At 33.5% G+C, this 20,008-nt stretch overlaps 1 protein-coding gene across 1 annotated transcript in view; it reads left to right on the top strand.

The window, feature by feature from the left end:
- Positions 1 to 20,008, top strand: part of LOC124777712 — a 92,981-nt gene that overhangs the window by 52,986 nt on the left and 19,987 nt on the right. The window lies entirely within an intron of this gene.

The raw sequence follows: 20,008 nt of genomic DNA on the forward strand, positions 1-20,008 counted from the left end.
AAGGTATGGTCGAAGTAGAGACACAAAAAATGTTCACATTTTATCAACTACAAAGGCACAGCTGTGTACACAATTTCTTGCAATGGCTGTCAAAACGAATTTATCAGGCAAACTGTCCATGGTTTCCATAAATGATTTAAAGAACATCTTAATCTGCTTAATTAAAAAACTACTGTAAGTACACACCTTTGTGAAAGTGTGCATTACATCTTGGGTCTCAAGAACAACTTAAAAATTCTATCCAGTGAAAGTAAAGGGACGATACCAGCAATCCCAGAGGCAATGAAAATTATGGGAGCAATAACGCAGTCCCCCACCCACACTTTGAATACCCAGACCAATCTTAGGCTTCCTAGCATTTCGACAAACTTCGATTGCTTTAGCACACCTGGTTAAGTACGTCCTGCCATGATCATATGACTGTTTCTATTTAGAACTGGCATAACCTGTTGAACCCATTCTACAAAACATGATTCATTTATCCCAAACAATTTGTTATTAAGGCATGTGTCACAAAAGCAGAGGAAATGTGTTTTACTTTATATATATATATATATATATATATATATATATATATATATATATATATATAGGGTTCCTCTGTACTTTTATGATGTACATATATATTATTATCACCACACTGTAATACAATGTCATAGTTAAATTGTTGACGAATTACGTGTATACACAATCCTGTCTCACATTTTGATATTTGCAGTTCTTCTTTGCCAAAATGCAAACTGATTCCGATTTGGTTGCTAAAGAACCAGTCTGCCTCATGCAGTCTACAACAGTCATGCTGAGCAAACATGTATTATGGAATGCTTTCTTATTTTACGCTTTTTATTAGGGTATCCCTGAAAAACCTCTTGTAAGTCACGTTACTTTTACTTTCATGGCAGTTGCTATTGGTTTACGGAACGAATGTCTTCCAATACAAGCTTCTAGCACAACACCAACTGCCAGTCGATAGCACTGGCATAACGAACAGCTGCCGTTTTCATATCCTTAAAATAATCAGTACTTTTGGTAGGTTGCAGTTATTTACTTTTGTAGAGCCCACAGACATCACATGCCATGAACATTATTATGGTGTTTTACGTGCTTTCTCCATAGATGTTAGTGGCTGTAATTATATTTAACACTGGGTCTTATCACCCCATGTGTTCTGTTTTACATTTATCTACTGATACTTACTGCCAATTTTAATGTTGACAATGGTCTCTAATATATCAACATTTTTGATTTGCAACTGAAGTATGGGCACATCGTAGCTTCCCAATTGTTTTATGGCTAATCATGTCTCTAATGGCTTCAGAAAGTTGTTTTAACGGTTTTATTAGCTAATGCATGTTTGACAAATATTTTTAAGAATTTTATAAAAAATCTCTTTTTATAAAATTCTGTCCTAAGAAAATAGTGTTTTAATTGAAAGTGCATCAACTGAGGAGCATCAGTAACATTACAAATCTGGTAGTGTTCCCATTAAAGGACAACATAACAGCTAATGCACCTTGAGGAGTCTTCAATCACTGTTGATCCCATCAATTCATAAGAACTTTGTTAGTGAACCAACTCGTTTGAAGTTCCTTAAACATTAAGAATGTACCTTTTTAGTTGTGACTGCTCCATTTATAATGTTGTGTTAATGATTTTATATTAGTGTTATGTATAGGACGTTTTGTATTTTGAGTTTCTTACCGTTAATAGAGGTAGCAGACAATAGTCTTAGATAGAAATCAGTAGGAAATAAATAGTTCCAATGCTGCTTTGTGTCATGAGTTCCTTGAAATATATACCTGCTGCTGATAATAGCCTAAAGAAAAATGTTTGAGTCTCCATGTTGTTAGCAAACAATTAACTGAAACAGTGTGCAGACAGAACACAGTTTATAATCTTCTGTCATTCATGATTGTCTAGAAGGTTTACTTACACACCAGTCAACATCCATGTAATCTTATTGTGCAATAGACAAATTGCAAAACGCTGATACATGGAGTGTAACAACCATTCTGTAAGCTATCTGATAATTTACATCACATGGGACTGATTTCCTATAGAGTACAGGATAGTATTTTTTTTAAATTATTGGTTAGCATTTACACAGCCTTCAACAGGGTCAAACATACCCAGTGCACTCTATAGTTATCAAGCACAGCTCGTAATCTGATAACACTAAATTCTTTAGCAAGGGAAAATATAGAAGTTTCTACTAAACCTGTATCAGGGTTTGATAAAATGGTTACCGATTACTTCATTCACAGTTTATGATTTGATGTATAAAATTGTTATGTATCTTTACAATTGCAGCTCATCCAGATTAAATAACATTATCGTTGTTTACAACAACATTATCGTTTCCCTGGTGGTCTTCTTCTTACACTAAAATGTAGACTGTTGTCCATAATAATTATCTGGGCTATTATGCCGTGGTCGGTTGATAATTCTGTGTCAATTCCCAACGTTTCGTCCCTGTCTGGGGGGGACATCTTTAAGGGGGTCTGTAGCTCGATGGAAGGTCCAACACACCTACTGGCTCGCTGCTGACTGCCGCTAAATTCCATGTCCGCGCCCTCCAGCTCGAGGCGTGACGTCACGTGTTTTGAAAACGTCAGTGAAATTGGCCGCTGTCCGCTGCCGTTGATCGCCGTTGCCATCACCCAGTGGTGGACAGGTTGTACACATCTTCTTCAACACCGGCACCCATATACCGTTTAATTTCACGCCCTCCTCCTTTCGATTGAAATTGTTAGGATGTTTGGCGATTTTGATTGCCTCCCTGTAGAGCGTTTCATAATATCCGCTTGTGGCCGCTAGTACTTGCGTCTCCTCAAAACGAATATGGTGGTTACCTGGTTGGTTGCAGGCTCGGCAACATCAGATCGTTCCGTTTCTCCTATTCTACAATTGCCCTTGTGCTCTTCCAAACGTTTTGAAACAGTTGTTTTAGTGGTACCCACATAAACATCTCCACAGCTGCATGGGATCCTATACACTCCAGCTTTTTCCAATGGCTTGCGAGCGTCCTTGGCAGGCTTAAGGTGTTCCTGTATTTTCCTGGTGGGCTAGTAAATTACAGTAATATTCCGCTTCGTCAAGATCCTCCCTATTCTTTCCATTACATTTTTAAGAAGTGGCAGGAAAACCTTAGATTTTGCAGTAGCCTGTACGTCACTATGGTTTCTGCATGGCTGTCTCAACACACGTTTTATTTCGGCGGACGAACATCCGTTCTTCATTAGTGCATTGTGGAGATATTCCATCTCAGCGTCGAGCAGCTCAGGTTCACAAATATTTATAGTTCTGTCCGCTAACGTCTTGATAACACCCCACTTCCGTTGTGGGTGGTGGTTCGAATCCTGGTGCAAATAACGGTCCGTGGGCGTGGGTTTGCGGTATACAGAGTGGCCCAAACTACCATTTTCGTTTCTAAAAACAAGCACATTGAGAAAATGTAATTTTCCGTCTACCTCCTACTCCATTGTAAAATGAAATCTCGAGTTTATACTATTCAGATGTTCGTGGAACCGGCTTAGTTTCTCCCTGCCATATCTCCACAACAACAAGCGTGTCATCCACGTATCGGAACCATACATTTTGTTTTTTGCTGGCATTACCTAACGCCTGTTCTTCGAATTTCTCCATGAAGAAGTTTGCAATTACGGAACTTAGGGGGCTTCCCATAGCCACGCCATCGATTTGCTCATAAAACTCTTCATTCGGCTTGAAGTATGTGGTCGTCAAACAACACTTAAACAGTTCTGAAATATCAGCAGGAAAAATTCGATCCAGCTATACCAATACATCATTAAGTGGAACCATGGTAAACAGCGATACCGCATCGAAACTGACCAATATGTCCTCTGGATGGACCACTACGCCATTCAATCTGCTGATGAAATGTGTGGAATTCCTTTTTATAAGAGCCCAAACGGCCCACATGTGGTTTTAACAGTGTAGTCAAAAACTTGGCTAACGAGTAGGTGGGCGAACCAATGACACTTAGTATCGGTCTTAATGGCACGTTTTCTTTATGAATTTTGGGTAATCCATGATGCCTCAGTGGTAAAGCAAACCGAATTGCTGAGACCTTTCTGTACACTCTCTTCAATGGATGACTTTTTTATTAACCATGACACAGTTCTAAGAACGTTGTTAGTGGGGTGCTTGTTCAGCCTCCTATATGCTTGCGGATCCAGTAGATCAGTAATTTTACTCTCATAGTCAGCCACATCCATAACCACCGTTGCGCTCCCTTTGTCAGCAGGGAGAATCAAAATACTATCTTCATCATTCAGGAGTTTTAAAGCTCTTCCCTCACCCACAGTTATATTACTCTTCGGCGGGTTTTGCATTGGCTAACATTCTCACTGTTTCTATACGGATTTCTTCAGCTGTTACAGAATCCACACTGCGAGTTCCTGCTTCTACACTGGCTATAATTTCTTCCGTGGGCATAAAACGCGGACTAACAGCAAAATTTCCTCCCTTGGCAAGCTCAGATGTCTCATTGTCAGATAACGAAAGTTTGAGTAAATTGATAATGGTCTGGGAAACGTCTAAATACCGAGCAGTCTGATCCGCATTTTGTGCGCAGATAGAGAGGTTCCAAATTTCCGACTGCTCACCTATGTTGTGGAGTGTTGAAGTGTACATTTCGACTCGGAGGTACTCTGGTAATCACCATATGGTCAGGAACTTGCGCTGTTGGATTTCCATCTGCCTTGCCCACTGAGGAGAGTATTGGACAGGTAACACATTCCTGATGCTGAGATTACATCAGTTGTGTGCAGATGATTCTGCTCTCAGCCAACATTGATTTTCGTACAAAGAATCTAGAAATTCCTATCCCATTCGTAGTATAAGCTGTAGGTACTGGCGCACTTCCCAATATTGGTCATTTTTAGTTATAAAATAAGGCATCTCTTCTAGCATTTATCACTGATTTTAACAGTCAGATCATTGTTCAATATAAAAATTGGCCTTTCGAAAGAGCCACTTTTATATTTACAAAAATTGCATAAGTTTTCCATCATTGATAGATAACATAAATGGATAACAATCCTGAAGATTTTGTACCATGTACATGGACACTCTAAATGTAAGCCAATTAAAAACTAAAGCTACGCAACCAAGATTAAAAGGTTATTCTAAATGAAAAAGACAACAACTCATTGATTATTATCCACACTGCCAATACAAGAAAAAGTTATGCTTTCAAAGCTCTCAAAGATAAAGCAAAGGAATTATGAACTGAAAGTTATTCTAAACTAAAAATACAACAACTAATTGATCTAATTACGAATAATAATGATTTACATCTTATATGAAAAAATTGAAATTTAAAACAGTGAAGTAAATTGTATTCAGAAAACGATACATGTAGTACTATATTTGATGATTATATTAAAAAAGAAAATCCATTTCATATATCAGACTGGTGGCATATATCAAAGAATACAATTTTATCTGAAGGATTCATAAGAGAATTTCAAGAAAAAATTGATTCATGTGCAATATCAGAATATGAACAATAGTCTGAAAATTGTATTAGATAATTTAGAAGATAAAACATATTGGATATTTATATCAAGATGTGAAAGATTATCTGAAATCTTTATAAGAGAATTTAAAAAGGAAGTTAATAGGAATGAAATCTCAAGATGTCAAAGACTATCTGAAGATTTTATCAGGGAATTTCAAGATAAATTGGACTGGAATAAATCATCAAGTGACCAAAAATTATCTCAAAACTATAGAAGAGAATTTAAGTATAAACAAGATTGGGAGACAGTATCAACATGTCAAAAACTATCTGAAAACTATAACAGAGTTTAAAGATGAAATTGATTGGAATGAAATATCAGTATGTCAAAAATTATCTGAAGATTTTATAAGAGAATTCGAAGACAAAGTAGATTGGTATTATATATCATTTCATCAAGAATTATCTGAATATTTTATTATACAATTTAGAGATAAAGTTAATTAGGTTGAGATTTTAGAATATCAAAAACTGTCTGAATCATTTATACAAAAACAACAAGATGATATGAAATAATTGAATCTTCAGAAGCTGATTGCGATGTATATTTTACTGATGAAGATCGTCAGTATGTAAAAACTATATGTAATCATGTCTTCCACGCAAAATGTGTTGATAAATGATTTGTAGATCATTCTTCTTGTCCAATGTGTAGGTGTCATTAAAAGAATTTTAAAGATATAAACAAGGCTACTTCTCCTAGTGGTGGTTATGAAAATAGCAGTTGCAGATGATAAGAGTAAATCTATAAAATACATAAATGATTTTGGTTATTTGGGTGTACCAGATAATGAAAATACTCAAGTGAGTGATGAGCTTTTTAGAGAGGTTTTGAAGCTATTTCAAGTAAAATATAATACTGAAATAAGTTGTGAATTAATTGAAGATACTTTCAATTTTATGAATAAGTCTAGGTGTGCTGCAAAAGATGGATTTCATAGTTATTGTACCAGTACATACAAATGGAATAAGAAAAATATAAAGTTTTCATTATAAACGTGCAAATGAAAACGTACTATGTGTAACAGATGCAGCATTTCGTTTATGGAAAAAATACATTAATATTCAGTTTGACCACGATAATAAGTACCCTGATATTTTAATTACAAATAAAAGACAGTCACATAGATTTAAAATCTGTGGTGTAAAATATACAAAAGATTTAGACGGTCAGGGTGACATCTTAGGGCATACATATCAATAATGATCCAGTAGAAATAGATATGGATGATGAAGAGCTCTGGTACTTGAAAATTGATGAGAATACACCAAAAGATGAAATAAATTTATTTCAAGTATTAGTGCATGAAGTTGGTCATTCATTAGATTTACAACATGCAGATGTTTAGGGATCAATAATGTATCCATACTACAATAGTCCATATTTGCAGTGATCTCAATATGCTATTGATGCTATTCCTAGTTGGTATGTTGTAGTATCACTAACACCTACAAAACCAACATAGACATCAACACAACATTATATACCAATTGAACCAGTTGAACTATTACATTGACATAAACATATCGATAACTTATTATTTATGAATGAGAGTTTATATGTTTTTATAAGAATTTGGTACGGATTGATGATAAACCCCAGTAGTAACTAATTGGTTGACATTTTTACCCCATTATCTACAAAGTATAAGTGGTATGTATCAGAGTCAGAGACCTAGTGATGAAATTGTAATATTTGTTGGCAACATGATCTATATGATGCATTTACACATACTGCAATTAATTTCAGGATATCCAAAACCAATATCGAATACTTGTTTATGACAAAATTTTAAATTAAATGGAATAGTCAACACATAATCAGGTAGGATATGTTTAGTCTTTAATGAGTCTTTCTGGGCTGAGTTAGAAGAGTGTAATTTTAAGTATAAGGCACATGGAATTATAAGAAGAAATTTTCAAGATTACTTCTGCATTTAGATACATTAATGGCATGTTGTATTTGTATTTTTTGAAAGATGATACATTTTATGAGTATAAAGAGTTCACAAGAAAGGTAATAATACCTGGTACAATGAATTTATCATTGTTTGGAATAAATTGCTCATTAATACCACAACTAATAATTACACTAAAATGCAATACAAAAGCTTGAATATTTTTCATTATAAGTATACAATATTATAGACAACAAAATATGGGCAACAAATTCCTATGATTTTAAATATAATAAATGGACAACAATCTAGTGAAGAAATGTAGTAAATGTAGTGTCTCAAAGGATATAAATGAATTTGGAAAGAAATTAAGTAAACCAAGATCAATTTGTAAAAAATGTATAAATCAAGGCCGAAAAATTGATATTATTTGGAAAAAAACAGCACGAGGAAAAATGAAATAGAAAACAGTACTAAACAAAATGAAATAGAAAATATTAATCCAATTTTACAACAATTCCAAAGAGCTAAAATTACTGATATACCACAGTTATTTGAATCCAATAAACCTGAAGATGAATATACACCTATTGTAATTAAATCATTCAGCAATTGCAAACATCGAGAATAATATTTGCTTAAGAAGCTCTATAAATTTATGAAGACTGGTCATAATGATGCAGTTGTACCGATGTTTACTATTGCTGATAAAGAAGAATAAGGAAATTATTTCTAGTGTTTATAAAGGAAAAGCTTTACCATATAAAAATTTTATTGCAAATACAGCAGAGTAGTTAAACATTGATCACAGTGTTGAAATGGAAGATATAAAAAGAAATGTTGAATCATAGCATGAATTTTTAAATATGAATCCATTAGAGAAGATTCAAGATTACTTTTTGATATACAAATGGAGAAAAATCAGCTTGTTGCAAAGCTCAACAGTATTAATAAATGTATACCATTAATTAAGTTAAAATGAGCTTGATACAAATCAATCACGTGAAATTACAAATGTAGAAAATATGAATACAAAATATGGCTATAAAACCTTTTTGTCATATAATAATCAGTTCAAAATTACCTTAACACACAAGTATGCTAAAGAGCTCAGTTGGGAAAATGATAATGTGATTGCTGGAATAAAAATGAAGCATAATGGTATGAATAATAGAAGTCATGATATAGATTTTTGATATAATAAATGGTTAACAAAAAGATATGTAAGAACTGTAAAACTGAAAAAAAAAACCATTGACAGTTATCATCAATACCCCTATATAAGAGATAAACATGTACACATGTGTAAACAATGTTACAAAGAATATGATAAAGTGCTATGCAGTAATCAAAGATAAGTTACTTGAAAAAGTCCCCTGTGAATGTGGTAAAAGTGTTTGCACAGTATACATAAAAAACATTCACAATCATCAACTCACAATAACATATATATGAAGACTTCTCAAGTCAAACATGTCCTAATTTTGATGAGACAAAAGATATTAATTGCTTTTGGAAACATAATCAAACAAGAGATAAAAATTGGAAAATGTGCAAAGTTAAAGAAATAAAAACTAATTTTATACATTTTATACACAACACAAATGAACAGCTATCCTCAACAATTTTTCGCTACATAAACAGAGCTACAGACGATGTATATTGATGAGTTAAAATCTTTGCTGAGAGGTTAGTCTCACATCATTACTCAAACTTTGCAAACCACAGCTATTCAGTTAATTCAAAATCCACCTATGACCCTGAAACACATACTTCCATTGAAAGCTGGTATATACAAGAAACAGAAAAAAATATTATAATAATAAAAAAATATCAAAATGTATACTCCAACACCATTTAGATCAAACACATATTTCAAAAACTCATAAATTAACTGATTTATGAATATAGATACATCATCATCAGGATAACAAAAACATAGAAATAACTAAAGTACAAACTTCATTATTTATATGTACAACAAAAGTCCAACATTCTTCTAAAATAACATTACCTTTATTTATCCAACTACTATGTGAATTATCAAATCCTAACCATTTAATATATTTTCATCGCCTTTCTGTCTTACCACTTTCTATAAGTTATACATCTGGATATATAGCTTTAAGTGGTTCGTATTCATAAAAATTTCCTTTAAATATCTTTCAATTTCTTTGTATTTGGATCTGAATATATAACATCTTCAATTTCAACTCTACTCTGTAGATCAATTGGCAGGGTATCGTTTTCAAATACTCCTTTACTAATTCTCACTTTATATCCTTTTTGAAATTTTGGAGATGCTAGATGCACCTCCCAAATGGGTCACAAATTTTTTTCATTAACTTGTATTGGTTTCATTTTCTTACTTTAATGTTTTGTGTTGATCTATTCGTCACCTAATTTTGAAACAGTATCTATCCACTTCTAGTTTCCTTGATGGCAAAACTTTTTCTACGTTTTTTCTTTACGTGTTCTATTTAATCTTTCAACAACAGATGCTTTAAATTCACTAAATGTTGAATAACGATTAATATTATATTTCTTCAACAGTTGTTTAAAATCGTTATTGTAGAATTCTTTTCCATTATCAGTTTGTAAATTTTTTGGAGCTGGTCTCTAAATATTTTTTCGAAGACGTCAGCTACTATTTCAACAAAATCAGCTTGCCATAAATCATCTATTCCAGAAGCTACAACTTATCTTCTATTGTAATTTTTTCTCATTAGTTTATGCAATTCATTAATTTTTTCTTCATGACTCACACCTTCACCTAGAAATTTTTATTAACAAATTTACTCTTTACAGTTTTACGTACTAAACAAATACTTTCAATCTTTGTCTTCCATTTTTAGTTGTTTCTCTGTGAGGATTATGTGTTTCCATAAACTTTTTACATTTAAAACACCGAATGTGATCCATTTATATAGCTTAAAACTGTTATTCATAATCAAGTAATGTAAATAAGTCACCAAATGCATAAATACTCTAACAGGTTTAAATTTACTTGACCCATCATACTCAATATTAAACTGTCATCTCTATTGTGCAAGATCAGTGAAAGGTGTTGATGGAGGAAACATAGACATTTTAAAGCTTTTAGGATCAACTGATACAGCCATTTCTGTATATGCCTACATTACAATTTCCTTGACCATAACCAAATATGGAAATAAACATTGCTGACACTCAATAGAATCATTAAAAGTAATGACAGTTCTAATTAATCATGTAGATTATTTTCTAGATCAATGAGAGTAGCTTTTATCTTTTCTATTTATTTATTAAGACGCACCATGATACTATTATAAATTCAAAATCCTTTATTACAATCTGATTTCAGATTATTAACTGTTTCATCAATAGGCATTATACACTGAGAGACTCAAACGCTTATAACGGGTGGCAGGGAAAATGAATCCAGTCAAATATTTTTACGTGCATGATCTGAAAACGACCTTGAGCAGCTAAACAGAGAACTTATTCTTGGCGATAACATATTAGACCTTCTGGTAACAAACAGACCCAAACTATTCGAAACAGTTAATGGAGAACAGGGAATCAGCGATCATAAAGCGGTTACTGCATCAATGATTTCAGCTGTAAAAAGAAATATTAAAAAAGGTAGGAAGATTTTTCTGTTTAGCAAAAGTGACAAAAGCAGATTTCAGAGTACTTGACAGCTCAACACAAAAGTTTCGTCTCAAGTATAGATAGTGTTGACGATCAGTGGACAAGTTCAAAACCATTGTACAATATGCATTAGATGAGTATGTGCCAAACTGGACGAGATGGAAAAGAGCCACTATGGTACAGCAACTGAGTTACAAAACTGCTGCGGAAGCAAAGGGAACTTCACAGTAAACATAAACACAGGCAAAGCCTTGCAGACAAACAAAAATTACGCGAAGCAAGATGTAGTGTGAGGAGGGCTATGCGAGAGGTGTTCAATGAATTCGAAAGTAAAGTTCTATGTACTGACTAGGCAGAAAATCCTAAGAAATTTTGGTCTTATGTCAAAGTGGTAGGTGGAAGAAATGACTAAAGGCCGACATACTAAATGTCTTTTTCCAAAGCTGTTTCACAGAGGAGGACTGGGCTGTAGTTCCTTCTCTAGATTGTCGCACAGATGACAAAATGGTAGATATCGATATAGACGATAGAGCGATAGAGAAACAATTAAAATCGCTCAAAAGACGTAAGGCCGCTTGACCTGATTGGATACCACTTCGATTTTACACAGAGTATGCGAAGGAACTTGCCCCCCTTCTTGAAGCGGTGTGCTGTAGGTCTTTAGAAGAGCGTAGAGTTCCAAAGGATTGGAAAAGGGCACAGGTCATCCCCGTTTTCAAGAAGGGACGTCGAACGGATGTGCAGAACTGTAGACCTATATCTCTAACGTCGATTAGTTGTAGAATTTTGGAACACGTGTTATGTTCGAGTATAATGACTTTTCTGGAGACTAGAAATCTACTCTGTAGGAATCAGCATGGGTTTCGAAAAAGACGATCGTGTGAAACTCAGCTCGCGCTATTCGTCCACGAGACTCAGAGCGCCATAGACACGGGTTCCCAGGTAGATGCCATGTTTCTTGACTTCCGCAAGACGTTCGATACAGTTCCCCACAGTCGTTTAATGTACAAAGTCAGAGCATATGGACTATCAGACGAATTGTGTGATTCGATTGCAGAGTTCCTAGATAACAGAACGCAGCATGTCATTCTCAATGGAGAGAGTCTTCCAAAGTAAGAGTGATTTCAGGTGTGCCACAGGGGAGTGTCGTAGGACCATTGCTATTCACAATATACATAAATGACCTGGTGGATAACATCGGAAGTTCACTGAAGCTTTTTGCGGATGATGCTATGGTATATTGAGAGGTTGTAACAATGGAAAATTGTACTGAAATGCAGGAGGATCTGCAATGAATTGACGCATGGTGCAGGGAATAGCAACTGAGTCTCAATGTAGACAAGAGTAATGTGCTGCAAATACATAGAAAGAAATACTCTTTATCATTTAGGTACAATATAGCAGGTCAGCAAATGGAAGCAGTTAATTCCATAAATTATCTGGGAGTAGGCATTAGGAGTGATTTAAAATGGAATGATCATGTAAAGTTGATCGTCGGTAAAGCAGATGCCAGACTGACATTCATTGGAAGAATCGTAAGAAAATGCAATCCGAAAACAAAGGAAGTAGGTTACAGTACACTTGTTCACCCACTGCTTGAATATTGCTTACCAGTGCGGGATCCATAGCAGACAGGGTTAGATAGAGGAGATCCAACAGAGAGCAGAGCGCTTCATTACAGGATCATTTAGTAATCGCGAAAGAGTTACGAAGATGATAAATAAACTCCAGTGGAAGACTCAGTAGCTCAGTATGGGCTTTTGTTGAAGTTTCGAGAACATACCTTCACTGAGGAGTCAAGCAATATAGTGCTCCCGCCTACATATATCTCTCGAAGAGACCATGAGGAGAAAATCAGAGAGATTAGAGCCCACACAGAGGCATACCGACTATCTTTCTTTCCACAAACAATACGAGACTGGAATAGAAGGAAGAACTGATAGAGGTACTCGAGGTACCCTCCGACACACGTTGCTTGCCGAGTATGGATGTAGATGTAGATGTGTTATAGTTATCATTATGAAACTGCATAATTTTTTCATAAAGTTTTTTTGTGGTGACATAGTTATTGAATTGTGTTCTAACTGAATACTTGTCTATTCAAGTTTTCTAATAAATTCTTTCTCTAAGTATTGTTTGGTAGCTGTATGATAACAATTTATAGGATCTTTTATGTTTACTAATCTTCTACCTTTAAAATCAATATAACCATTACTTATTTTAAAAATGCTTCTTCATTCCTATTGAAATTGCTTAATTATATTTTCTATTTACAATTCTAAATCTTTTTATTTTTTGTAATTCTTTAGATTTGTTTTTCACCACTTTGTTTGCTTATTTTATTTCAAAAAATGTTCATTCATTGGATTCAAAATATCGTCAAATTCATAACCATTTTGAATTTTAATACAAATAAACACAAATGATCACATATTACTTCATTAAAATTTTGTATCTTCTCATTTTTATAGGACAGATCATTTTTCTTCAAATAATTAACTATATGTTGAGGTATATTTCCACCAAATGAGTCAAACACAATTTTTTTTTATAATTATTCCTATGGTAACATATCCATTGTGTACCAACATGATCAGATGTATTTAAATTAGCGATTCCACATGCAAAATTTTTAGTTTATTAGGGAACTCGACAGTCATAAATACACCATGAACAAGTTCAGTTTTCAATTGCTTTACAAGGTTCTCTAAATTAAAGTTCTTAGTGCATTAGGATACTTGTCAATTACTTTTTGCAAAGTTTCTTAACCCTGTACCTTTCTTTTCCACTTCTAAATTACGCGCCTTGTGCTCTTCTAATTCTTTACCACATTTCATTTTATTCATAACAGCATTTGCAACTGCTGCAGCATCACCTGCTAGTGTACCAGTAGTAGTTAAATATGGTAATGCTGCCAACAGTAGTGGTAGAAAATCACCTTCGTGTATATTGAAACCAGATCCTTCTTCCTGTTTGGTTAGATATTCAATATTTTTTTTCACAACAGGAGTTGCTAATGTTATCAATAAATTTTCTTATCTCATTTTCTTTTTTGTGCTTCAGTTAAAAACTGATCAATACTGTACAGTTGATCGTTATTAGCTTTGATTTTAATTGCTGTTGCTTTAAGTTTACGACTAGGAAGAAATTTTTTTAGCAGTGTCAAAACTATTCATTTATACAATCAAAAATTATAAACCCCATCCATTCTCATCAAGGTCAAGTCCCATTCCCATTTTTCTTTTTAAATGCATTATTCCTCTATCTGCAGTAGCTGCAGCGTTTTCACCAACTGAAGCATCTGGAGCATGCATTCTTTCTTTTGCAGCTAATTGAAGCTCTTTATCTGCTTTGTGTCTTTTTTATAACTCTTTATTATCACTATAGGCTATACCATGTTGTTTGCAAGCTTCATCTAATCGATTAACTCCTTTATCTCCACATGCTAGTCTATCTTCTAGCTTAGTAAATGGCCCACAGTAATAACATACTGGAAAATGCATTTCTGACATTGGTAAATTATTTAAAGCCCAATTTACTAATCCTTTACCACATTTTCCATTTTCCCAAAATGTATGTGGTAAATGATTTACAGATGTAATCGAGTATGGAGTTCCTTTCAGATGGTTGATGATGAGATTTGTTAACATCTGTACTATGCCAACTTTTTCATCATGATAGTTTTTATTTACAGGCGATTCTTCTCCATGGGTTACTGTTAATCTATCACTTAAATCTCTAACATTACTTAACCAAACGCATTCAATTGGCTTTTCTGTAAATTTTTAATTAATGCTTCACCATTTTTTTCTTTTTCTGAATCATCAATATTTTGTGATAAGTTTGAATAATAAACTTCATTAGTTTCTTTTATTAAATCATCGTATCTAACTTTTTTACTCGATTTTATTTTATTTGGATTTTTTTCAGAATATAATGCTCATCTATAGTAATATGTTCTTTAGTTAAAAGAATCATTGATCCATCTGTGCCCTCATATGTCGTATCACCAACAGTTAATATATCTCCTTCAAATTTTACCAGTGATTTACCAACAAATTTAAATGAACTAACAAGTCTTAATTCAAAAACTTTATCTTCACTGTGATTAATATATTCTAACATTCTTCCACTTACATATTTTTAACATTAAAACTTTTCTCAATACTTCAGTAATAAATTTTGTATTTCAGTGTGACATGAAGTATAGTCACACTGTGGACTTTAATATTGTCTACTTGATGATATATTATTAAATTCTTCAAATGGTGATAAGTATAAGGAACAATTTGTTTTTCAACCTCTCTATTTTCTTCAATAGCTTCCAATATGTTATCACCTAATACTAAAATTCCTTCTTTTACTTGTCAGTTGCATCGATATAACATATATATCTTAGGAAATATTTAATTTGTGCTCTGTATTTACCGTCTATTTGATTTCCATGTCATGTCTATTGTTACAAAACAAAAATAATCATTCCAACATTTACCATATGTATTTCTAAATTTGTTATATCTTAAATCACCACCAAGAAATTCATGATAAATATGTAGTAGATTTATGTCATCTTGACTAAGATATGTAAAAGTTGAGACTTTGACTAGTTGTATTGGTATCTCTGAATATATTTGAGCTAAATAAAAACAATCTATTCCATTATGTCTACTTCTAGTAAAATATTCTCTTACAATATCTTGATTTTCCAATATAAAGTCATCAAATACTACAACTGTATCATCTTTACACTCATGTAATGGTATAATTTCATCATTGCTACTAATACATGTAGCCGTTTCAGCATCTAATTTATCTTCAATTTTTTTAAATTTTTAAATAAATTCTTGATACTTTGAATGATCCAAACTTAATGAAAAAATGTATAGATGATTAATTTTATCCCACTTTAACCATCTTGGTGCTAAAATATAATTATCCATCATTAATGTTGTTTTACCACATCCACTAGGGCGAATAATAGCACATCTAATGGAATTAGGTGATGACTTACTATGTTTATTTTCTCACTTCTTTTCTGAAATTCTTATTTTTGGATCCCAATTTGTTTTCATTTAATTACCAGTAAATGAGTTAAGTAATACAACTGAGTGATAATTTATCAGTGCTAAAAAAAAGACTAACTGTACCTATAAGAGATAGTTTTAAAAGTGTAGCATTGGTTGGTTTTTATATTGCATTTTTAACTCCAATTGATACAGCAAAAATTAACAAACTGTATTGTGATGGAGAGAAAATAATTCCAACAGGTTAATATACTTTGAAAACTTTAGAAAAAATTTATTCATACAAAAAAGCCTAATATACACATTAAAGCAGATTGGTGCTTAAATAGAGTAACTATTGAGAGTGATGCTAAGTTGCATATGGAGATGAAAAATAGTATTGTCAGTGTGTTAGAATTTAATCAAACTATAAGTCAATAAAAAGAGTATTGCTAATGATGAGAATGAGCAGAAAAGGGAACTGTTTATCAATACCAGAAGGAGGACAAATATAATCCCAAGAACAGAGAAGAGAATATAATACATAACCAGTTTGATAGAACAAGTTGAAGCAGAGAGTCAAAACTAGAATCCAAGACAATTGCTCCAAAACATAAAAAACCGGAATTGTTGATTTCAGATCCCAACTTGTTTCATTAGAGATGAGAATGGCAACTTAATAAATGACCATGAAAAAACTGTAGAAAGATGGAAAGAATTTTTCTCAGAACTGTTGAATCGCCCAGACCCAGATGAGGTGTTACCTGCAGACACTACAGAGGAAAGGAAAGATGAAGAAGAATGGGAAGTTAGTGAGGAAGACGTGAAAATCACAATCAAGGACTCAGAAACAGCAAAGCCCCAGAGGAAGACAGAATACCTTCAGAATTAATCAAGGAGGGAGGTGAGAGCTTACACTTAGAGATATATAAACTGATCCAGTTCATATTGGAGAAGGAGACACTGCCAGAAGAATGGAAATTGGCTATAATAAGCCCAATATACAAGAAGGGAAGCAAAATGGAATGTGGTAACTACAGATGAATCAGCTTGTTGAAAGTAACGCATAAGGTACTGTCCATCGTCATCCTCAGAAAATTGCACACATTAGTAGAGCACAACATACAGGAGTACCAAGCTGGCTTTCAACCAAACCCTTTGACAATAGATCACATTTTCACACGAAGGCAAATGTTTGGAAAACATTGGGAATTTGATACAGATATCTACAGCATATGACAGAATCCACAGGAATAGCCTATACAATGCAATGCATGATTTCAGAATCCCTGAGAAGTTAGTGAGAATGATGCAAGCTTGTATGGAAGGGTCAAAGGCAGCAATACGTTTCTAAGGAGCTCTCTCATGTGTTCTGTTGAATTTCATTTTAGAGAATGTAATAAAAGAGCGTAGGCAAGAGTAGTGGGCTGAAGTGCAGGTGGATGGTAACTTCAATTGTCTACCATATGCCAATGACATAGTACTACTAAGTGAATCAAAGCATGAGTTGAAAGGAATGTACCAGAAAATGGACAATTATGCACAGGAGGACAGAAGGTAGAGTTCACAGTGAATCAAGACGAAACAGAGTTCATGCAATTAGGAAAAAGACAAGAGCAGCAAGAATTTCGTGAGCTAGATGGGAAGAGGTTCAAGAGATTACACCAGTTCAAATACTTGGTGTTTACCACGGACAACAACATAAAAATGGACATCAAGGAAATAATAGCAATGGGAATGAAATGCATGAATTCCCTCACAGATACGTTCAGTTCTAAATCGATCTCAGAGAACACTAACATGAAAATCCACAACACAGTGATATGCCCAGCAGTAATGTACAGTCCAAAAGCATGACTACATGAGAAAAGGAAAAACTATTAATATTTGAAAGAAGAGTAATGAGGAAGATTTGGGGACCAGATTTAGATAACAGAGAATGGAAGAGGAGGGAAAACGAGGGAATATACCTTCTGATGCGACAACCAACTATCCTTCAGAAGATAAAGAGCAAAAGGATACGATGGGTGGACCATGTAGCCTGTATGCCAGATGGAAGACACGCGAAGATGGCTCTAGATGGGAAACCAAACACCTAACGCCCCACTGGACGACCAAGGCAGTGCTGGATGGAAGACATGAGGAAGGACCCTGCAGCCCTGGGGATCGAAGACACCTGTAGGAACCGGGCACAACACAGGAAGGAATGGAGGCAGTTTGTGGAAGCAGTGTGTGGTCTGCAGGGCGTGTTATCGCTGGATATTTATCTATTTATCTATCTAATGATATTCCAAAAATTATACAATTTGAGTTAATTACTATAAATTTTAATTTAGCTGAAGGGAAGTTCATAAATCGTAATGATCACTTTCACCATGAAACTAATGCTATTGCTGCATTTAAGCCTAATGTAGAGTTTGAAACACTAATAATTTATGAACCAAATCATCCTTTACTTATTCCAATTCATGATAAAATTCAGGATTTAGTTGTAACTATAACTGATGAAAATGATTATCTAATTGATTTCAATGGCGCTGCTGTAACAGTTGTTTTAAAAATGAAATGATGTTTTTATTCTTCATAAATGAACAAGATTGAAAGCTATTGGTATTACTCATTACCTATGAATGAGAAAACCAAAAATAGCCTGAATATTCCCAACAAGGATACAGAAATTAATATTCATATTGGTGATAGATGGTTGCATCCTAATCACACCCAGTTGTGCATGAATTATTGGAGCTGATAGTACAGATTATCCAACATATGATGGAAAAGCAAATAAAAAACTGATCAACAAATATGTAGCAAAACTATCTGACTTTATAACTATAAAAAGGGAAATAATGTTTTATCTAGAAATGAGCATCCTTTTATTTCTTCATCAGTATTACTGAATTTAACATGATCTGTTAATGATATAGTATGTATAGAATGACATATACTAGATAATGGTAAAATAAAAAAGAAGAAAAATAAAGTACTATATCCACTGGAAATGTTGAGTGGATTTTTCAAAGATTATAAGGAGATAATTTGGGAAGGAGACGTTTCTGTAATTTTTACATGGAGCTGAAGTGCTGGAGATGTTATACTAAGATGGTCGGGGTACAGTAATAATGATGTTGAAATAAAAGATACACTACCAAAAGAGGGCAAAATTGTCATAGAAAATATGGAAATTAGGGTAACAGTTGTTAAAAATGAGCCTAATTTTGAGCTAGAGCAATGAGAAAATATACTGAAAAATCCAAAAATTTCCATATCATATAGTGAACTACAAACAGTAGAAGTAGCTGGATTAGATGGTAAGAAATATTTTGAACAAGATATCACAAGTTACTATAACTCAGTGGAGTTTGATATGCCTTCTTTTATGTTTGTTGTATTTCAAAATATGTTAATATGAAATATGACAAAAATATTTTTCAAAAATTGAATTAAATAATAACTATAACAGTATTATCAGTTACAATAATGTGTTTATAAAGCAATTGGAAGGTGAGACACTCGTAAATAATACAATGACTGAGAATTAAATACAACTGAAAATCTTTAACTGCCCTTAAAATATATTCTACAATTAATTGAGATAACAAATGGATGCCCATTTGCTGTCCATCAATTATATGTAATTATTTTGTGCCTCATTTGAAATTTTTTAAAAATCGATGAGAAATGGCCATTGGGGTAGTATCTTGGACGTTTTATGTTTAGATAGTAAAAAAATCTTCAGGTTGTTATCCATTTTTATTGTCTGTCAAATTACTAAAAACTTATGCAGTTTTTGTAAGTGTGTCTCATTTGAAAGGCCAATTTTTGTATTGAAAAATGATCTGACTGTTAAAATCGGTGATAAATGCTAAACGAAATGCCTCATATTATATCTAAAAATGAGCAATATTGGGAAGTGCTCCAGTACCTAC

The sequence above is a fragment of the Schistocerca piceifrons genome, chromosome 2, assembly GCF_021461385.2.
Source record: "Schistocerca piceifrons isolate TAMUIC-IGC-003096 chromosome 2, iqSchPice1.1, whole genome shotgun sequence".
Lineage (NCBI taxonomy): Eukaryota > Metazoa > Arthropoda > Insecta > Orthoptera > Acrididae > Schistocerca > Schistocerca piceifrons.